The sequence below is a fragment of the Pogoniulus pusillus genome, chromosome 15, assembly GCF_015220805.1.
Source record: "Pogoniulus pusillus isolate bPogPus1 chromosome 15, bPogPus1.pri, whole genome shotgun sequence".
In the NCBI taxonomy this organism is placed as follows: Eukaryota; Metazoa; Chordata; class Aves; order Piciformes; family Lybiidae; genus Pogoniulus; species Pogoniulus pusillus.
Genome location: NC_087278.1, coordinates 541,816 through 563,857, shown reverse-complemented (window position 1 = coordinate 563,857; position 22,042 = coordinate 541,816). Strand labels below are relative to the sequence as shown.

General features: G+C 56.3%; 1 protein-coding gene across 1 annotated transcript in view; it reads left to right on the top strand.

Annotated features, from left to right (window-relative positions):
* The first annotated feature begins 1,225 nt into the window (after window positions 1–1,225).
* MGAT4C (MGAT4 family member C) overlaps window positions 1,226–22,042 on the top strand; it is a 103,518-nt gene continuing 82,701 nt past the window's right edge. Inside the window, exon 1 of the mRNA XM_064154869.1 lies at window positions 1,226–1,424. The gene's annotated coding sequence lies outside the window, so the exon portion shown is untranslated. The remainder of the gene's footprint in view (window positions 1,425–22,042) is intronic.

The following is a 22,042-nucleotide window of genomic DNA, read 5'->3' as shown; positions in this document are numbered from 1 at the left end:
CGGGGGCACTGCCTGCAGTGAGGCGCTCGGGGGGGTATTGCCTGCGGTGAGGCGCTCGGGGGGGTATTGCCTGCGGTGAGGCGCTCGGGGGGGTATTGCCTGCAGTGAGGCGCTCGGGGGCACTGCCTGCAGTGAGGCGCTCGGGGGCACTGCCTGCAGTGAGGCGCTCGGGGGGGCACTGCCTGCGGTGAGGCGCTCGGGGGGCACTGCCTGCGGTGAGGCGCTCGGGGGCACTGCCTGCGGTGAGGCGCTCGGGGGGCACTGCCTGCGGTGAGGCGCTCGGGGGGGGGTATTGCCTGCAGTGAGGCGCTCGGGGGGGGTATTGCCTGCGGTGAGGCGCTCGGGGGCACTGCCTGCGGTGAGGCGCTCGGGGGCGCTGCCTGCGGTGAGGCGCTCGGGGGGGTATTGCCTGCGGTGAGGCGCTCGGGGGGGTATTGCCTGCGGTGAGGCGCTCGGGGGCGCTGCCTGCGGTGAGGCGCTCGGGGGGCACTGCCTGCGGTGAGGCGCTCGGGGGGCACTGCCTGCGGTGAGGCGCTCGGGGGGGTATTGCCTGCGGTGAGGCGCTCGGGGGCACTGCCTGCGGTGAGGCGCTCGGGGGGCACTGCCTGCGGTGAGGCGCTCGGGGGGCACTGCCTGCGGTGAGGCGCTCGGGGGGCACTGCCTGCGGTGAGGCGCTCGGGGGGGGTATTGCCTGCGGTGAGGCGCTCGGGGGGGGCGCTGCCTGCGGTGAGGCGCTCGGGGGGGGTATTGCCTGCGGTGAGGCGCTCGGGGGGCACTGCCTGCGGTGAGGCGCTCGGGGGGGTATTGCCTGCGGTGAGGCGCTCGGGGGGGCGCTGCCTGCGGTGAGGCGCTCGGGGGGGGTATTGCCTGCGGTGAGGCGCTCGGGGGGCACTGCCTGCGGTGAGGCGCTCGGGGGGCACTGCCTGCGGTGAGGCGCTCGGGGGGGTATTGCCTGCGGTGAGGCGCTCGGGGGGGTATTGCCTGCGGTGAGGCGCTCGGGGGGCGCTGCCCGGGAGTTCCCGTGCCAGCCCCGGAGGTGGTTTCCCGGCGGGGCAGAGCCGCGGGCTGTGGGTTGGCACCGGGTGAGTGCCCCGCGGGGCTCGGGGCCTGGGCGCTGCTCTGACGCCGACCTCATGGCGCTCGGCAGCTGCCCGGCAGGGGCTGGGGCCAGGTGCGGCTGCGGCCAGGTGGGGCTGGGCTCTGGTGCCGAGGAACGAGGCGGTAGGGGAGGGCAGAAGGCCTCACGCCGCAGCAGGGGAGGCTTAGGTGGGGCACCAGGAGCAGCTTCTTCTCCTCCGGGAGGGCTTCTCCAACCGAAGCAGCTCCAGGATTCTAACTTAGGGTAGAGAAGAGAAGGTGAGGAGGGAAGAGCAATCTCCAGCAGCGGTGGGAAGAGCTCCCGCGGATCCCAGCGGCATTCTGAGGTATGTCATTACGTTTGCTGCTTTGGACTTGCAGCTTCTTGTGCCTTCCCATGCTGGGGCAGCACTGTAGGTGGCAAAGATCCTTCCCTTCTCTGGTGCCGTTCTGTAAGGACAGTTTGGAGCTGAGGAAGGAGTTGTTGAGCGTGAGGGTGGTGAGAGCCTGGCCCAGGCTGCCCAGGGAGGCTGTGGCTGCCTCCTTGCTGGGGGTGCTGCAGGCCAGGCTGGGTGAGGCCTGGAGCAGCTGAGAGGTGTCCCTGGGCATGGCAGGAGCTCGGAGCAGAGGCGCTCTGAGGCCCCTTCCAACCTCCCCGCAGCCAGCAGGGACCCCCCCGCGCCGCCCAGGCTCGCCGGATGCTCTTTGTGTTGAAATCAGTCTTGCACGGGGAGGGTTTGCTGTGCGAGGGAGAGGACAGTCCGCTGGAAGAAGAGTGGATTGCTGCTGGTTAGCATCGGCTTCACCCCTAAGCGTGCCTGGCCGCCGCTAGGTGACCCCACAGCCGCTGGGATGCGAGGTGCGGGGGCCTGATGCAACTGAAGGCTTCATTGCAGGAGCACGCAGTGAGGAATCTTCCTGCCGAGGGTTGCCTGTGCTGTAGCCTACCTCGAAGATCCACTCGTGCTGTGAAATGGTTGTGGTTTGCAGTTGGGTAAAGCGGTTTCTAACAGCAGCAGAGCTAAGTGTTCCCTTTCCTGTGAATCCCCCTGCACCTGGGAGAGTCAGCAGCAGCACATCGCTGGGGCTCGCTACAGGGATCAGCACTGAGGAGTGTGCAGAAGCAGCGAAGTTGTCAGTCACAGCTCTGCATGCCAGCAGTTACCTCCTGCAGAGGGACCTGGCCAGGCTGCATGGGTGGGCAGAGGCCAATGGGATGAGACTGAACAAGGCCAAGTGCAGGGTTCTGCACTTTGGCCACAACAACCCCAAGCAGCACTACAGGCTGGGGCCAGAGTGGCTGAGAGCAGCCAGGCAGAGAGGGAGCTGGGGGTGGTGGCAGAGAGGAGCTGCAGAGGAGGCAGCAGTGCCCAGGTGGGCAGCAGAGCCAATGGCATCCTGGGCTGGCTCAGGAGCAATGTGGGCAGCAGACCAAGGGAGGTTCTTGTGCCCCTGTGCTCAGCACTGCTCAGGCCACCCCTGCAGTGCTGTGTCCAGTCCTGGGCTCCTCCATTGCAGAGAGCTGTTGAGGTGCTGGAAGGTGTTTGGAGAAGGGCAGCAAGGCTGGGGAGGGGCCTGGAGCACAGCCCTGTGAGGAGAGGCTGAGGGAGCTGGGGGGGTGCAGCCTGCAGCAGAGGAGGCTCAGGGCAGAGCTCATTGCTGTCTGCAGCTCCCTGCAGGGAGGCTGTAGCCAGGTGGGGTTGGGCTCTGCTGCCAGGCAGCCAGGGACAGAAGAAGGGGACACAGCCTTAAGCTGTGCCAGGGCAGGTCTAGGCTGGATGTTAGGAGGAAGTTGTTGTCAGAGAGAGTGATTGGCATTGGAATGGGCTGCCCAGGGAGGTGGTGGAGTGCCCATGGCTGGAGATGTTGAAGCCAAGGCTGGCTGGGGCACTTAGTGCCATGGTCTGGTTGCTTGGCCGGGGCTGGGTGCTGGGTTGGGCTGGCTGAGCTTGGAGCTCTCTTCCAACCTGGTTGATTCCATGATTCTTCTGCCAGCTCTGGGCTGTCTTGCCAAGGAGGAGTGATGGTCCCTAAGGTGTGTGATGAGTAGTGGCCTGGCTGAAGTTAGCAGCATCAGAGCACTGATGCGAGGTTGTTCTCTGCAGCACATGGTTTCATCACATTGCACAAGAGAGGCGTTAGAGTTATCTGACAGCCACCACACACACCATGGAGTAATTACCCATCCCTGGCTTTGTTGTTGCAATGGCATAATTCATCCAATTAGTTCTTGCATTTTAAGGAAGCTGCAAATTAGCATGTTTGAGCAGCAGAGAGATCAGGCTGCGTGGAGAGGCCTCCCTCCTCCTGCCTCGCTACATCCCTAAAGGCATCAGGCTGGAAGAGGGCAGATTGAGACTGGGGATGAGGAAGAAATTCTTCACGGTGAGGGTGGGCAGGCACTGACACAGGCTTGGATGCTTCCTCCCTGGAGGTGTTGAAGGCCAGGCTGGATAAACCTTGAGCAACCTGTGCTGGTGGGAGGTGTCCCTGCCCATGCAGGGGACTGAGACCAAATGAGCTTTAAGGTCCCTCCCAACACAGTTCCCATTTCAGGCATCTCCAAAGCTCTTGTCCCAGTACTCTGCCACACCTTCTGACTTCTTTCAGCAGCTCTCACCCTGAGCCTTGCTAACAGTTTGATTCAGAAAGAAGTCTTTGCTGCAAGAGTGGTCAGGCCTGGGGTGGACTCGATGGTCTTAGAGGTCTTTTTTAACCCAAACAATTCTGTCCTCCCGGGACACAGTTACTGTATCTGCCACAGGGAGGTTCAGCCTCGGTTTGAAACCAAGCCCTGAGCAGCAGGACTGGGTGAGGGGAAGCCAAGGAGTCTTTAGAGAGGATGCTGATCTTGCCTGGCCTTGCCCTCCAGCTGTGCTGCTGGCTGTGTGGTTCCGTTGAAGAGCTCATCCGGGGCTGAGGAGCAGGAATGGAGCTGGACTCATTCAGCTCACTTGAGCCTCTGAAAGCCTCACATTGCCTGCTGTGAGCAAGGCTTGTGCCAGAGGTTGTTCCAGCACTCCGGCCCAGCTTTACTAATTGCACTGTTGCTTTGAGCAGGGGTAATTGGGTAAAGTAATTATTAGTCCAGAGTGTATTCACCCCAGGGAGGGGAGTGCTTGGCCTTTCAGGCTGGGGGTGCTGAGGTGGTCAGGGACATGCAATTCTTTGCCTCTTTTTCGAGCACAGCATCTTCCCTTTACAACCACAAAGTAACTTTGGGTATCAATCTTCTCCCTTTGCCTTTAGTCTGGAAAGCTTGAGGGAAAGACAGCAAAAGGCTCTGAGCAGATAGCCTGCAAAGAGGTAGAAATGGAAGCAGTGTCCTCCTTCCCTTGTTTGAAGACTCCCTGGTAGCAGGTGACAGGAGGAGAGGACATGGCCTGAAGTTCTGCCAGGGAAGGGTTAGGTTGGAGAGGAGGAAAATGTCTTTGCTGCGAGAGTGGTCAGGGACTGGCACAGGGTGCCCAGGGAGGTGCTGGAGTGCCCATGCCTGGAGGTGTTCTGGAAAGGTGTGGGCATGGCACCTGGGGCCCTGGTTTGGTGGCCATGGAGGTGCTGGGCTGATGTGGGACTGGGTGACCTCAGAGGGCTTCTCCAGCCCTGGTGATTCTGCTATTCCGTGGCTCTTTCTCTCGCAGCTGCTGTGAGGGTCTGTGCTCTGCGGAGGCTCCCCAGCACCCCTGTGTGCTCACACACGTGAGCCTGAGTCCCTCTGGCAGTGAGGAATGGTTCCTCCTATTCTCCTTGCAGTTCACTGTGCTCCCTCTAATGTCAGGCGTTATTCTGGCTGACACGGACAGCAGTTGCAGATTGATGTGCTTAAAATTAATGAGGCAGTGTTTTTCTAGGTGAAGAAGATAATAAAGAGCATTTCTCCCTCTGAATTAGACAGATGAATTAATGCAAATCAAGTTAATTCTCAGGCTGTGGTGGTTCTGTTCTCCCTTGCAGCGCACCCTAACATTTAGAGATGAGAGCAGCAGTGACTGCAGTGCCTAATTGCTGAGAAAAGCAAAGTGCTGGGGGGCTCACTGGGGAGCAAAGGGAGGCCTTAATGGTAGCATCAGCCTCTCGGTGCAAATGAAGGCCTTCAAGTGCAGAATGTTGAGGTGGAACCTCCTGAGTTCCAGTTTGTGCCCCTCGTTCCTTGTGCTAGCACAGCACTGCACAGAGCCTGGCCCCTTGCTCCTGATGCCCACCTCTAAGGTGTCTGTAACCATTGCTCAGCTCCCCTCTTAGCCTTCTACTCTCCAGGCTCTCAGCCCTTCCTCATTACACAGAGGTTCCAGTCCCTCCAGCATCCTGCTAGCCTCCATTGGACTCTTTTCCAGTATATCCCCATCTCTCTGGAACTGGGGAGCCCAGAACTGGGCACACTACTCCCGATGTGGCCTCACCAGGGCAGAGCAGAGAGGGAGAAGAATCTCCCTCAGCTTGCTGGACACAGTGTGCCCCAGGAAACCACTGTCACAGTAACGTCACAGTTTGGCCTGGAAGAGATGCTGGCCTCATGACAAGGGAAGCAGCTACTGTGGGCTTTGGGAAGCAGAAACTGCAGCAGAGCTCTGCAGGAGGATCAGCACCTGGCTGGCTGTTGTGCGCTCCTGGGGTGCCTTGGTTTTGCTAGGGAGAAGCAAGCTGGGTTAGTGCAGCTCTCTTCTGCCACCTTCCAAGGGCTCTCAAATCTTGACAAGTCATTTCACAGTTTACTGGGGAGGAACTGCAATAACTCATGCAAAAAAGACCTTGAGCTCTGTTTCTGGCAGGCTCTGGGATGGCAGAGGGCAGTGTCTGGGGGGGAATGGCTGCTCTCAGACGCTGATGGCCTAGCAGAGGAGCCTTCAGCACTCCTCTCCTCTGAGCTGACTGTCACGAGTTAGCATGCCAGAAGGATTGCAGCTCAACTCCCATCAGGTGTCTCAGGCTCTTTGCAGATCTTCTCTTAGCTCTCCTCCTAACTGATGCAGGATTCCAAACCCATACACTGCCTAGGCCCTGCCAGCAGCATCTTTTTTGTGTGCTACTCAGAGCCTGCGTGTCGGCTTGTACAGCTGCCAGCTATACACAGGAGGTGCAGAACAACTCCTGACACTGGTAGCCACTAAATGTACACTGAGTTTACAGTATCCTGATCCTGAAACAAAATCTGGGGGCTCCATTTCCTAGTCAGCTCTGCCAAGCAGAGCCTGGGTGTACTTGGAGGGTCCCTTTGCTGCAGGGTGTGCAGCAATTCAGCTGTGTTCCTCTGCATCTCTACCTTTGGAAGCTTACCACCTTGATCAGGGAAGAAAATGCAGGTATAAGAGACTCTAACAAATAGACACTGGCAGTGGTAGAGTGAGAGGAGAGATGGTGATGAAAATGTTCCTCCGTATCTCTGATCCTCCTGAGGCAGCACCCAATGAGCAAAACATGACAAAATCAGCTGGAAGCTTCTTACATAGGATCATAGAATTGTTCAAGTTGGAAGAGATCTCAGGGGGCTTTTCCAGCCCAAACAGTTCTGTGTTATGCCCTGTATGATCCCCTCTCACTTTGGAAATGGGGGGAATGGTTGGATTTGAGCTGAGTGTGGGAAATGAGCTTGGCAGGAAGGCTTTAAGCAACTTCATCCAAGGAGTTGTTCATTCTGCTTGCATTGATCCCGCTGCTGAGAAGCACATCCAGGCAAGTGTGAGGAGCTGACTGCATGTTATTGATGACAAACATCAAACAGAGGAAGAGCTACTGTTGTGCTTTTGTCATCACCCTTAAAGATGATTAATTGGTCCTTTTCTCCTGTTTTATTGTAGCTTGTTGTTGCTAATGAATAATCTCCAAGTCATCTCAATAATATCTTAGCTGAGCACCCACTGCATCTACACAGAAGCACAACTTCAGCTGCTGTTGCTGCCATTGCAGTCTTTGTGCGCTCCTGAAGCCTGCACCTTAGGGAATGCACTGCTTGGAATATGAACAGAAGAAGCTTTCAGGCTTCAGTGTCTCTGGGTATATATTTTGGGGGATGTTTGTTTATTCTATACCTTCTATTTGAGAAGACAACATTGTCATGTTGTTGATCCTCTTGTGTAAGAGGCTCACCTTCAGCAAGAGGAAGGGGCCTGATGAGAAAGCCACAGCTGTAAGGGGAGGTTCTCAGGGTGGTGATGGAGCTGAGCTGTCCTGTCCCTCCTGTCCAGGTTGTCTGGTACTGGGATGGCAGGTTCAGGGAGCAAGTATTGCATAGTGCTGAAAGGTTCATTCATAGAATGGCTTGGGCTGGAAGGGACCTCAAACATCATCCAGTTCCAACCCCCCTGCCATGGGCAAAGACCCTTCCCACTGGAGCAGGCTACTCAGGGCCTCATCCAGCCTGAGTTTTCCGTAGGATGGTTTAGGCTGGAAGGGACCTCAAAGATCACAGAATGATAGAATCAAACAAGTTGGAAAAGACCTCCAGGATCATCGAGTCCAACCTATCACCCAACCCTTCTAATTAACAGCTTCAGGCACGAAGTGCCTCCTGCAGCCTCCTCCTGAACATCGCCAGGATTGGGCACTCCACCACTTCCCTGGGCAGCCCATTCCGGAGCCAATCACTCTCTCTGGCAACAGCTTCCTCCTCACATCCAGGCTGACCCTGCCCTGGGGTTGAGGCTGTGTCTCCTTGTTCTGTCTCTGGTTGCCTGGCAGCAGAGCCCAACCCCACCTGGCCACAACCTCCCTTCGGGTAGCTATAGAGAGCCATGAGGTCTGCCCTGAGCCTTCTCTTCTCCAGGATGATCATCTAGTTCCAGCCCCCCCCCCCATGCTATGACTAGGATGAGCTTTTCTGTTCAGTGTTTTGAGGTTCCAAGTGACAGAAACAAATCTCCTGGGTGAAGTGAGGTGCTGCAAAACGTGAAGTACCTGTGGTGAGGTGTGGCCATGAGCTGCAAGATTGGTGCTCCAGGAAATAAATCCTCAGCTGGGTGGTCTGTAGGAGCCTCTGAGCCAGCACAGACAGAACAATGCAACTTTTAGGTTTTATTTGGTGTGAGGTGTGCTAATCCTGGAGAAATGCTGGGCTGGGGCTGGGCTAAGTGGCCTGTCCTGCCTTCTGCTTTTGGCGCTCGCCAACCATGCCAGGGTAACTGGGCATGAGTGCTGTCAGGACGATTTGACAGCCTGGGAAATCTCAAAGCTCACTACCTGGGAGTGTTCTGTTGTTGTTAATGCACCACCAAGGCCCTCTGCTCACCTCGGGCTGTGCAGTGCACTGCAGTCAGTGAGCACTGCAGCAGTGAGGGCTGCTCGGCGCTGGCGCCAGGGAGCGACTGGGAGCAGCCCACCCAAGGTCTGTGTAGAGAATGGTGTAGCTTGGAAGGGACCTCAAGGATCATCCAGCTCCAACCCCCTGCCATAGGCAGGGACACCTCCCACTAGAACAGGTTGCTCAAGGCCTCATCCAGCCTGACTCTGAACACCTCTGGGGAGGTTGTGGAGCACAGAAGTACAGAATGTGATCTGGTGCTGGAAGGTGTTGAGAGAAGGGCAGCAAGGCTGGGGAGGGGCCTGGAGCACAGCCCTGTGAGGAGAGGCTGAGGGAGCTGGGGGGGTGCAGCCTGCAGCAGAGGAGGCTCAGGGCAGAGCTCATTGCTGCCTGCAGCTGCCTGCAGGGAGGCTGTAGCCAGGTGGGGTTGGGCTCTGCTGCCAGGCAGCCAGCAACAGAAGAAGGGGACAGAGCCTGAAGCTGTGCCAGGGCAGGTCTAGGCTGGATGTGAGGAGAAAGTTGTTGGCAGAGAGAGTGATTGGCATTGGAAAGGGCTGCTCAGGGAGGTGGAGTGCTCATGCCTTTGAGGTGTTGAAGCCAAGGCTGGCTGGGGCACTTAGTGCCATGGTCTGGTTGGTTGGGCAGGGCAGGGTGCTGGGTTGGGCTGGGTGAGCTTGGAGCTCTCTGCCAGCCTGCTGGGTTCTGTGAATGCTTTTACTGTAAATCCCAATAGTGAGGTCAGGGAAGAGCCTTCTGCTGTTGTTGGAGCCTCTCTCCTGTATGAATTCATTTTGGTAGGAATCAATCCTAATCATTTTGGGTTTTGCCACTGCTCGTCTGAGTATTTTGCAGACTGCATTAATTAAGAAAATTGGCCTATAATTACTGCAGTTACCCTGCTCCTACCACGTCTCAAAATTACAGGGATGGTGCTGGTCCTAAGAGAGGCAGGCAACTTTTCAAAGGCTGCATTAGAGATGCTGCACTAAATACTAGCAAAGGCTTGACTGAAATATTAATGCATCCCAGCTGGAAAACCTGAAAGTGTCTTTCTGCAAAGAGCTTTGCTTATAGACTGTTATTTCGGCTGAGATCTCAGAGAAGCCCTCAGTTTGGAGAGCTGATGTGTTCTGGGGTTTGCCTCCTGAAAGGAACAAGTTGGAAAGGGTAGAGTTAGACTGGAGAGGAGGGAGAAATTCTTCAGCGTGAGGGTGGGCAGACACTGGCACAGGTTGCCCAGGGAGGTTGTGGAGCACAGAAGCACAGAATGGGATCTTTGGTCACATCCTTAATCATGTTCTGTGCTTCTGTGCTCCACAACCTCCCCGGAGCTGTTCCAGGGCAGGCTGGGTGAGGCCCTGAGCAACCTGTGCCGGTGGGAGCTGTCCATGCCCATGGCAGGAGATTGGAACAGGATAAGCTTTATGGTCCCTGCCAACCCAACTCACTCTATGGTTGGTGACTTCCACGGTCACCTATGAGCCCCTCTGCTAGGCTGTGCCTCAGGATACTTCAGGGGTAAAACAGACAGGCTGAGAATGTTTTCCTCCTACCACAGTGCATCAGCAATGGAGTGCAAGATTCTGCAATTCAAAGCATGGAAGTGTTAAATGAAGTATTTTTAGTCACTGGAAACAGGTGAGAGCTCTGAAACCTCACTGATGAAAGTACTAAGGAAATTAATCGGAGTGGAACCCCCTCCCAACGTGTTTGCAGTTCCTGTTTTGCTTAGCTAATGGCTCCAGTAACATAAATGATGCTGGCGCTGTCAGGCTGCATTAGCAAAGGTGTCTGCAGCCTGAGCTGCACTGGAGGTGTCTGCACTGAGGAGTGTGAACATCTCGTGGGGAAAGCTGAATCTGCAAAGGCTCTGCCCTGCATGCTCTGTCAGGACATCACTTTGGCATTCCTGTGGCCTGAGTTGAATTCTAATGAGCTCATTTTCATATCAGAGATTGTTGGATGGATATGAAATGTTCCTCTGCTGAGTGTTTGTGGGAAGGATTCTCAGTAAGCCAACCACTAGGCCTTGGAGAGCTTCCTCAGGCATCCATTCCCCTGCATTTGCAGCACAGCAGGCATGGATGCTGGACCAGGCACGTGGAGGGCAGGGCTCAGAGGAATGCTGCACTACTGCCTCCTTTTATGGCTGTGATGGGCTTAGGGTGATGGTTGGACTTGATGGTCTTAGAGGTCTTTTCCAAGCAAAGCAATTCCCTGATGCTGAGTGGAGCATCACTTGGATCCCTTAACTGGGGGCTGCTGCAGAAGTGCAGTGACAGCAGCAAGGACATCCTGGAACTGCCATCTGCCTGCTGCCTGCACAGGTGTTGCTGGTCCCAGCAGAAAGGGATCTGGAGCCTGTTGGATGAGGCAGCCATGAAGAGCTGGGAAGCTGTGGGATCCTTCTGCACTTGGTTCAGAGCAGGAGTAGGAACAAAGTGCTTCACCATCACAGGGAGTGACCTGCATAGGAGGGTACAGAGTGAATACTTACTGCCCAGGTGAGAAGAGATGGCTTGTGCCAGAGAGACAGAGCTCCTGAACAACCAGGTGTGGAATTACAGAAGCTTTGGGTTGGAAGGGACCTTCAGCATCACCTAGCTCCAAGCCTTCTGCCATGGACATGCCCCTTACCAGACCTGGTGGCTTGAAGCCTGATCCAGACAGCTCTTAAGCACTTCCAAGGAAGAAGCATCCACAGCTTCCTGGGCAACCTGTGCCGTGTTTCACCACCCACCTAGTAAAGAACTTCTTCCTAGTGTCCAGTGTCAATCTGCCCTGCTCTGGTTTCGAACAAGAACTGCCTGAGGGACCTGGGGCTGTTTTGCCTGGAGAGGAGGAGGCTGAGGGGAGAGCTCACTGCTCTCTGCAGCTCCCTGAAAGGACGCTGCAGGCAGGTGGGGGCTGGCCTCTTCTCCCTGGTCTCAGGTGATAGGAGGAGAAGAAGTGGCCTGAACTTGTGCCAGGGGAGAGACAGGTTGGAGATGAGGGAAAATGTCTTTGCTGCAAGAGTGGTCAGACACTGGCACCGGCTGCCCAGGGAGGTGGTGGAGTCCCCATCCCTGGAGGTGTTCCAGAAAGGTGTGGCCATGGCATCTAGGGCACCATGGTGTGGGTTGCTGATCTGGGAGGGCTTCCCCAGCCTGAAGAATTCTGTGGCTCTGTGCTGTTAGGAGGCACTGCTGGCTGCTGCAGCCCTGTGCTGCAGACACACACTGATGGGCACCTGGTGGGTGCTGTCAGCAGGCAGGCCGAGTGCTGCCCTGTGGCGGCGCCGCTGCCTGGTGCTCAGTGCATCCCTGGGGCTGCAGGCTGAGGCTGGCCCAGTCCCGGGTGCTGTGTGAGCGTGGCAGGTCTGCACCTCTGCTGCTCCAGCGGAGAGCAGGCCAGGGTTTGTGTCAGTCTGCTGTCCAGGTGCCTTTGGTCTGTGCTGGAGAGCAATACCCACCCCAAGGGCTGTGGCCTCTGAGGATAGACGAAGGGAAGTGAGTGGCACGAAGCAGTGGGGAGCAGAGCTGGGCACAGCTCAGTGCACATCAAGGTCACCTGCTCTGTGTCTGCTGGCAGCTGGGCACGGCTGGACCAGAGGAGCTGCGGGCCCTGGCTGGCACTTGGCAGCAGTTTAATGCAGGATAATCAGGGAGGGGAGGTCAGCAGTGACACCAGGCAGTGGCATGCTGAGTGGGCAGGCTCGGGCAGGAGAGGCAAGCTGCCTGCTGGAAAAGCGTTGCCAAGGGGAGTGCAGAGCATGAGCAGGACAGCAAGGGAAGAAAACAGCACAGCGATGCTGAATGATGGCTCTGACAGCCTACTGCTGCAGCTGAGCCTGTGCCTTACAGCTGGCTGGGCAGCCTGGTGGATGTTGCTCTGCTGGGAGCTTGGTTTAAACCACATTGCCTGAAGAATCTGGAGTTCCACATAAGCTCCTTCTGGGACCCCCAGATTTCACTGCAAGAAGTTCAAAGAATTCCCAATTCCTTTCCTCCATAGACTCCAAATCTGAATCCCTTAAGGCCAGGTTTGAGGAAGGCACATCCCAGTTTTGAGCAGCACCCCAGGCCAGCAGTAGCAGAGTGCCTGGCAGCCAGAGCTGTTCTACTGAAGCCATGAAAATGTGCTTCAGTTTGAGAGCTTTGGGAAGAGCTTTGTGGTTTGAAACCACTCAGGAGAGGCCTTCAGGCATGTTAGAGGAGATGCTGATGTTGCAGGGGTCCCAGGAGTATTTCATCCTTGAGCAACAGGGAAATGACTTCTGCTGGGGCTGCAGCTCCCAAGCTGTCAGGGTTGCTGTGTGCAGTGGAGCTGGTTTCTCTCGTGTGCAGAATGACAGGTTTGTTTCATGAGTGACAGCTACAGCTTCTCATACACACACTCTTCATCTCCTTCCCTCTGCTTCTCTGCAGAGCTACAAACCATTTTGTTCCTGCCTGTTACCAAAGGAGAAGTGATTGGTGCCCTTGGACCTCCTTCAGGCAGGTGCTGGCAGCAAGCATGAGAACGCACAAGGGAAGCCAAAATAACTGCAGGAAGCACAGTTAGGTTTGAGGCAGAATTCTGATTAAAGCCCTCTTGTTTTCAGGACCCCAGGCATGGCCAGGGGGACATCCTCTCCAGTGCCAGTGTGCCATAGCAGGGCACCAGGGAAATGCCAGTGCAGAGGTACAGAATTTAGACAGAATTAGTTAAAAAGAGAAATTCTTCAGGACAAAGTCGTGAAGGAAGGAAAAGATTTCAAGTGCATCACTTGGACTTGGTGTGAGAGGTGCCAGAGAGTAATCACTGAGTGGCTCGGGTCAGAGCAGGCTGAGAGTGGAGCTGAGGCAGAAGTTGTTCAGCAGGAGGGTGGTGAGAGCCTGGCCCAGGCTGCCCAGGGAGGCTGTGGCTGCCTCCTTGCTGGGGGTGTTGCAGGCCAGGCTGGGTGAGGCCTTGAGCAGCTGAGTGTAGGTGAGAGGTGTCCCTGGGCATGGCAGGAGGCTGGAGGGGCTGAGCTCTGAGCTCCCTGCCAGCCTGAGCCGTGCTGCGATTTTGCCCTGACCTGTAGGTCAGTTTCTTCTCTCAGACAAACATTGCATTTCTCATCGTGTTTACAGCAGAGCCTGGGTCATTTCTTGCCACAAGTGCTAAGTGAGACCCAAATCCTCTCCAGGATTTGCTCTTAGGCTTAAGTGATAAACTGGGAAGAAAAAACCTAGGCAAGAGTTAGTCGAGCATGGAGGGTCTGCTGCTGGTGGTGGGCACTGAGCTGCACCTGGCTGGGGCTGCAGCTCACTGGACGCGTGAAACTGGAGAGCTTTACTTGCTGTGCCTCCGCTGTGCCTCTGCAAATCGAGGAGAGGATTTAGACAATGACATCTCAAATGGAGCCCCTCAGAATCCCTGTCTGGTGTGAAGGCAGCTCAGCTCCTGGGCCATGTAAACGTCTCCCGGCAGAATGCTGGAGTTATCTCATTTTTCTGCTGCAGGGCAGGAGCAGACTTGAGATTCTGACAACATTAATCTGTTTGGGAGCTGTCTGCTGCCTAAGCTGCAGTGGGAGTCATAAATTATAGGTTTCTGTACCTGTCTCTGTGCAGCCTAATCCTGAAGGCATGGGAAGCAGAAAAGAAGCTGGTAACTCTCAGTCTTTATTGCCTAGCAGCTGCCTGCATCCCTTCAGCAAACAGAGGAGGCAGAGAGGTGGTGAGAGGCAGCCTGGGCAGGACGCAGGGAGTGGGGCATGCTGCTGGGGCACAGGAAGGGACTTGGCAGCAGGGACGGGGGCAAGCCCCTCGCGTTCCAGAGCTGCCTGCTGTTGTAGTCACCTCCCTGCTCTCTCCAGTTTCCTGGAATCAAGGTTCAGAGTCACACAATGGGTTGGAAGGGACCTTCAGCCCCTGCTGTGGGCAGGGACACCTCCCACCAGCACAGGTTGCTCAAGGCCTCATCCAGCCTGGCCTTGAACACCTGCAGGGAGGGCACATCCACAGCCTCCTTGGGCAACCTAAGTCTGCCCTGCTCCAGTTTCAAACCATTGCTCCTCATCCTGTCACTCCAAGCTCTTTTCAACAGTCCCTTCCTAGCTCCTCCTAGTCCCCTTGGAGTGGTGGCAGGCAGCTCTGAGGTGTCCCTGGAGCCTTCTGTTCTCCAGGCTGAACAGCCCCAACTCCCCCAGCCTTAGCAGAGCTTCTGCAGCCTCTGACTGTCTCCGTGGCCTCCTCCGGGCCCACCCCAGCAGCTCTGCTGTCTCTGTGGTCAGTGCCCAGGCCAGGCAGGGTCTCTCAGCACAGAGGTGATCCTGTGCTGACCGAGTGGTGCTGCTCTGAGCCCACGCCAGGCTGTGTCTCTGCTGTCTCTCTGCTGCTGGCTGCTTGTGCTGTGCAGCATCTTCTGGCAGGCTTCGGTGCCTTTGGAGGCAGTGAGCAGCCTCGGAACGAGCTCTGCTGTTCCTGCCCAGGTTTGCCTTTCCCCTCAGCCTCTCTGCGTGGTGACTGAGGCCCACAGAAGAGTCTAACAGCAGCAGATGTTGGCTGCTGCTGCTCTCCAGGCTGGTAGTGTGTCTGCTGGGCTGGAAATGGCAGCTCCTCTGCTGCAGCTCAGTGGTGCCCAGGGACAGGCCAAGGGGCAGCTGGCACAAATTTGCACGTCAGAAGTTCCATCTAAACACGAGGAGGAGCTTCTGTGGCACCGGGGTGAGGGAGCACTGGGGCAGGCTGCCCGCAGAGGTGGTGGAGTCCATCTCTGGAGACACTCCAGACCCACCTGGGTTCCTCTGTGCCCTGCTGTGGTGGTGGCTGGGGGGGTTGGACTCAGCCTCCTGAGCTCCCTTCCAGCCCCTGTTGTTCTGTGACAGGACAGCTGCAGTTAGAGCCTAAGGTCTTCCTGGCTCTGCTCTGACACACTGAAGGTTACCCCTAAATGCTGCCCTACATGATCCCCATTGTTCCTAATCCATTCCAGAGCTCCCCAGGGCCATTGTGTGAGCACCACTCAGGCCCTCTCGGCACAGTGCTTGCTGATGCTGTCCTGCTGCTGTGGGATTAGCCACAACCTGCACTGGGTTCATTGCTCAGAAGGTGAACAAAGAGAGATCAGCTTTTTGTCCATGAAACCATCGAGGGTTGGCTTCAGGAGTGCATAAGAAGCTGTAGGTCGGCCCCCAGAGGCAGAGCTCAGCAGCTGTTGTCGCTGCTGCAGTTGGTGCTCAGTGTTCTAAATGTCAGTGCCTGGTGCTGGGGCATCCAGCCTTGAATCCTGTCTCTGAGGAGCAGCAGCCAGCAGCTTTCAGCTTCCCAGCTCCAATCTGTGCTTAGAAATGGCAAGCTTAGTCTGAGCCCTGCTGCCTGAGCAGGCAGTGCTAGTGTGGGCTTAGCGCTTGCAGGAGCCTGCTTATTGCTCTCACTGTATGCTCATCCCTTTGAGTTCTCATTTGCCCAGGTAGTAATCAACCTCACCCTGGAGCAGCAAAGCCTCTTTGGTTAACACCTCAGCAGGGTTCAGTGGCTGGTTGGACAGTGGGAGTGGAGGTGGACTCAGTTCGGCTGTGCTGGCAGTGCAGCAGCATGCAGTGTGCTGCTCCTGGGAGCTGCTGGCTGCCCACGGGAGCAGCCAGACACTGGCTAAGGTCCTGCCAAGCTGCTGAGCTCAGGCTGTGTTCTGGGTGATGCACACTGCCTCTGCTCTGCTCCATTTGAGAGTGGTTTGCCGTTGGAGAGTGATTGGCATTGGAATGGGCTGCCCAGAGAGGTGGTGGAGTGCCCATGGCTGGAGGTGTTGAAGCCAAGCCTGGCTGGGGCACTTAGTGCCATGGTCTGGTTGCTTGGCTGGGGCTGGGTGCTGGGTTGGGCTGGCTGAGCTTGGAGCTCTCTGCCAGCCTGCTGGATTGCATGATTCTGTGATTTCTCCCATCACTGAGCATTCCTGGTGCTAATTCTGTCACTTCTATAGGACACAAAGGAAAGCATCAGGACAAAGCCTCTCCCCTGCAGGTCTGTTTGCCTGAGCCCCTTGCAGTGAGGGACACCTCCAATTAGATCAGGTTTCTCAGGGCTCCATCAGCCTTGACCTTCAATATTCCCAGCAGTGGGGCCTCTGGCTTAGGGTTTACTCTGCTGTAAGTCTGGCAACCATGCAGGCCTGGAGAAGAGAAGGCTCCAGGGAGACCTCTGAGCAGCCTTCCAGTACCTGAAGGGGCTCCAGGAGAGCTGGGAAGGAAGTTCCGACAAGGGCTGGGAGTGCCAGGATGAAGGACAATGGCTGTGAGCTGGGGAGAGTGAGAGTGGAGAGGAGGAAGAAATTGTTGAGAGTGAGGGTGGGGAGAGACTGGCACAGGAGGCTGTGGATCACAGAATCAGATCTTAAATCACATTCTGTGCTTCTGTGATCCACAACCTCCCTGGAAGTGTTCAAGGCCAGGCTGGATGAGGCCCTGAGCAACCTGTGCTGGTGGGAGGTGTCCCTGCCCATGGCAGGGGCTTGGCACTGGATAGTCTTTGGGGATCCTTCCAACCCAGCCCATTGTGTGAATGTCTGCTGTAGAATGTGGCAGACCTCAGGCTTTGTGCTTACTCTGCTGATCCTCACAGTGCTACTCCAACATTCACATCTTTAGGACACTCATCTCTGTCTTCTGCAGGAGCCCTCTGAGCCTCTCTGCAGGATGTGTGCTGCTGCTCAGACTTTGGGCATATGCACAGACTGTGTAGCTGTTCTCCATCAAGATGCATCCACTACAGGCAGTGCTGGGGTGTGAAATACAAGTTTCATTGGGGCAGACTTTCAGAAAGATGAGCAAACAATGGGTGAAATCCTGAAGTGGTTTTATTTCTCTGTCCAAAGCCTGTTAAAATTCAGAACTCCTGCTAAATGATTCAGCTCCAGTATAAAGCAATTTCCTCCTCTCCAGAAAGGACTTTGTGAGAGTTTAGTCACTCTGTAAAGAGAACAAGATGCAGTAGCTGGAGAAATCCCCTCCAGATATGTCTTTTACTGAGCTCCCAGCCAGGCTGAAGTGTCTTGTGCTAGTAAAGCAGCTCTGCCTTTTATTGTGGTATCTGAGGGCACAAAAACAATCTCAGCTTCTCACTGCTACTTTAAGAGTAGTTCATGATTTCATTATTGAAGGTGGTTAAGCTCTCCAAAAAAGCCTTCTGAGAAAGATCTGTGGTTGAGTATCTCTTCCTTTCGGCTCTGTCTGCTCAGGCTTGGCACAGTTCTCTTTCCAGATGTAGAATTCTGGTCACTTTTTCCTACCCAAATAGTCCTTCCCCACCTGGCAGCAAGGGAGCATGGATGGCAAAGCCTCCTCAGATACACAGCAGCCTGAGACATGATCGTTTTGGCTGCAAGGTCATAGACTGGCAGGGGTTGGACTGGGCCTCCAGAGATCTCTGAGTCCAACCCCTTGCCAGAGCAGCAGCACCCAGGGCAGGGCACACAGGAACACAGCCAGGTGGGGCTGGAAAGTCTGCAGAGGAGGAGACTCCACAGCCCCTCTGGGCAGCCTGCTCCAGGCTCCAGCACTCCAGTGAGTTTTCCCTTCTGTTCCCCCGGCACCTCCTCTGCTCCAGCTGGCATCCACTGCCCCCTGTCCTGTGCTTGGACATCCTGAGCAGAGTGTAACGACCATGGGAACAGCAGAAGCAGTGCTAGCCACGCTTCCTCTGTCTCTGTGTGCCATGTGAAACAGACAGAGATGTCCCAAGGAGTAAGTTCCTTCCAGCCCAGTTTGTAGCTGCCGCATGGGAGCTCAGCGCGAACAGGCCAGGTCAGAGGGAGGCGGTTCAGAGTCCAGGCTGTGCTTCATGCTGCGTGTGAGTGCTGGGCTGCAGTTCAGGTGTGGCAGCACCAGCAGGCTGCCCTGTGACACACGGCTCACTCTTGTCCCTTGCCCAAGACTTTGCTGTACTGCTGGCTACTGCATTGTCTTCAGTGTTGCACTGCCTTTGGTTGCTTCCCTCCAGCGTTGCTGCTTGCCCTAGCCTGTGTGAGCTCCCACTGAGTGCCTCAGCAGCTTAACCGTCCTAAGGGCATAACAACTCTGCACTGGGGACTGGGAATGAAGGAAGGAGTCTGCAGGAATTCTTCTTGTGAAGTGCTGAGTTCACAGTGGCTCTTAAAAGGGACTTTAATAGAAACACCTCTTGATTGTCTTGGGGAAAAATGTCTTTCATCAGGTTCAGTTGCTCTGCCCATCCACCCTCCTTCATCCCCAGCAGCTTCTACGCCCTCCTGTCCCAGCCGATGCAGAGCCATTTGGTGCTACTTCATCCTTGAACAGAGCTGCTGCACTTTATCTTCTCTGCTTGTCTGAGCACATTCTTCTCCTCTGTTAGTGCTGGCAGCAGCAGGAGCTCACCCACCAGCACCTTTGCCTTCTCTCCCTGCTCAGAGCAGGAATGACTCGTTGGACTCCTGCCTCGGTAGGAAAGCAGAGCCCATGTAAAGGGTGTGATAAAACCTGCAGCTGAGCAGAACTGGGGAGCTGGAGCTGGAAGGAGGGCAGAAGAGGGAAGCAGCAGCTGAACAGAAGGGCTGGCAGGTGAGCAGGGCAGCCTGAGCTCCTCTCTATTTCCTGCCTGATAATGTTGTAGGAGAGACTATGGTAAGAGTGCTTTGCCAGGGCAGAACAGAGGGAGGAAAAGTGAGCAGGGAGGTGTTCTGAGGTGAAATGTGTGCATGCAGGGAAGCATCCAGCAGATGCATGAAGATGCAGGAATCCTGGGCGTGATGAAGGTGCACACTGTGAGCTGCCTGAGTGCCTTGCTCAGAACAGGAGTCACAGTGACCTAGAAATGACAGTGCTGCTCTTTAATTTATCCTTATGCAGCTTATTAAGCCCAACAAGTGCCAAGAAGCAATTAAAGTTTGTGACTAAAAAGCATTTGGGACTCTCAGGAAGAGCTATGACTTCCCTGTCTAAAGCTAAACTGTTGTACTGCAGCTGAGCAAACATCCAGTTCAGCTCCTTGCCCTGGAAGTCCTGGAGAGCATGAAGGGAAGGAAGTAACCTGGAACAATGCTGCAGTAGAAAAGGGAGCAATGCGCTGAGGAGAGAAGGAAGAAAGAGCAGGGTGCAGAGAGCCAGAAGGGTTCATCTCTTTGTGACTTGCAAATGACATTCCTAAGTCTGGCATAGCCAGCAGAGAGCCAGTGCAGCTGGAGGGGAAGGGAGCATCAGGCGGTGTAAGCTGGCAGCAGCAGGGGAGAGAGCAAGAGGGAGCAGCCTCCAGCTGCGCCAGGGCAGCCCTAGGCTGGGCCTGGGGAAAGCAGTTTTCCCTGCAGGAGTGCTCGGGCGCTGGAGCAGCCTGCCCAGGGAGGTGCTGCAGGCCCCAGCCCTGCAGAGGTGGCCTGCTGAGGGTCTCGGTAGAGTGGGGGTCGTGATTAGGTCGTGCAGGCCTCCTCCTGCCTGCCTTGCTGGGTGAGTGGTAAGAGAAGTGCCGTGCAGAGGCTCTGCAGCACCTGCTCAGGGGCAGTGCTTGGTCTCAGGGGGTGCTCGGGTTGAGCAGTTCTGAACAAAGAGCCTTGGGGGTGCTGGGTGCTGAGCAGCTCCCAGCAGCCAGCAGTGCCCTCCTGCAGCCCAGCAGGCAGCTGTGTGCTGGCTGCAGCCAGAGCAGTGTGGGCAGAGGGCAGGAGAGGGCATTGTGCCCCTTGGCTCTGCTCAGTCCTCACCTCCAATCCTGCTTCCAGGGCTGCTGTCCCCAGCAGCAGGAGGACACAGAGCTGTGGAGAGAGCCCAGAGGAGGCCACAAAGATGCTGTCAGGGCTGGAGCAGCTCTGCTGTGAGCACAGGCTGAGGGAGCTGGGGGGGTGCAGCCTGCAGAGGAGAAGGCTCCAGGGCACCTCAGAGCTGCTGCCAAGAGCTGAAGGCATCCTGCAGGAAGGCTGCAGAGGGCCCTGTGCTGAGGGGGTGTGAGGCAGGCCAAGGGGCAATGGTTTGGAGCTGAGGCAGAGCAGGCTGAGAGTGGAGCTGAGGCAGAAGCTGTTGAGTGTGAGGGTGGTGAGAGCCTGGCCCAGGCTGCCCAGGGAGGCTGTGGCTGCCTCCTTGCTGGGGGTGTTGCAGGCCAGGCTGGGTGAGGCCTTGAGCAGCTGAGTGCTTTCTCTGGAGATTTCAGGACCCATCTGGATGTGTTCCTGTGTGACCTGCACCAGATTATGATCCTGCTCTGGCAGGAGGGTTGGAGCTGATCTCCAGAGGTCCCTTACAACCCCTAACACCCTGGGATCCTGGGATCTTTAAGGTCCCTTCCAACCTGAGCCATTCTGTGATTCTAAGGTGGTAGCAAATAGTCCTTCCACGACCCCAGTGTGGAGATCTGATGCTCCCTCACTTTATGGCAGTACTCAGGAGGTTGCCACTGCCCTAGACACAGCTTTTGGAGGGGCTGTGGTCCAGCTCTTCTTCCACTGAGTGCATTTCCTCTGCACTTCTATTATCAGAAGTCATTTGGAGCTGCAGTACCCTTCTTGTGCCACTGCCATAGGAAGGAACAACATTTTCTTCCCACAATGAAGATTTCCCCCCCCCTTATTAAAATGCAACTCAGTTAATCATCCCTGTGGCAGCTCAGTGCTGGGATTGCAGCATTAAGCTGTAATTCATTACAGTTTGTTCAAGGCAGCCTGAGTCATGCAGTAAAATATTTATTACTGCTCTCAGTGCTTCTGGCAGCAAACAGAGTTTGAACTAAAGTAAAAGGAGGGATGATCATCTCTCCATTAGGCATTGGTGCTGGCACCTGGGGCCCTCCAGCTGGGCCCTCCTGTATGGCCTCCACATCAAGCTTTTACCAGACCACCTGCCCAAAGGAGCTGGCAACCTTGCACCCACGGCAGCAGGCTGCCCAGGGGGCTGGAGGTGGTGCTGGGGGCTGTGGTTCAGTGGTGCTGGGGGCTGTGGTCAGTGGTGCTGGCTTAGCAGCAGTGCTGGGCTTGGGAGCCCTTGGTCAGCACTTGGGCTCCGTGACCCCAAAGGGCTCTCTCAGGCTCCACGGTTCCCTGGTTCTCAGAAGGATGCTGCCTGGGCTGTGCCAGCATCTCACTGGTGTGAAGCCATCATTTCAGCCAGGGGTGACCCCTGCCAGGCTCCTTCCAGCCAGGGGGACAGCTGCAGGGCATCAGCTGCAGGGCATCAGCACTTGGGGAGGCCTTAGAGGAGCACTGATGGCAGCTGCATGGCACAGGTGACTGATTGGCAGCAAGGGACAGAGCTGCCTGCAGCTCAGCTGCTTACAGAGCCACATGGTTTGGCCTGAGAGACCTCTGCTGTCTGCAGGGCTCACTGGGACACCTGCCTGTCTGTCTGTCTGTCTGCAGGGCTCACTGGGATGTCTGTCTGGGGTCAAGAGAACTGATTCTGCCTTTCTGCTCTGCTCTGGGGAGACCTCACCGGCAGGGCTGGGGCCAGCTCTTGGGCCCCCAGAACAAGAGAGGAGGCCACAAATATGCTCCAAGGGCTGGAGAAGCTCTGCTGTGGGGTAGAGGCTGAGGGAGCTGTGGCTGCACAGCCTGGAGAAGAGAAGGCTCCAGCAGAGCTCAGAGCTGCATTTCAGTGTCTGCAGGGAGCTGCAGGCAGGCTGGGGAGGCTCAGAAGGGGCTGTGGGGTCAGGCTGAGGGCAGTGGTTTGCAACTGGAGCAGAGTTAGGTTGGGCATGAGGAGGGAGTTGTGCACAGTGAGGGTGGGCAGGGACTGGCACAGGCTGCCCAGGGAGGGGGTTGAGGCCCCATCCTGGAGACATCCGAGGTCAGCCTGGC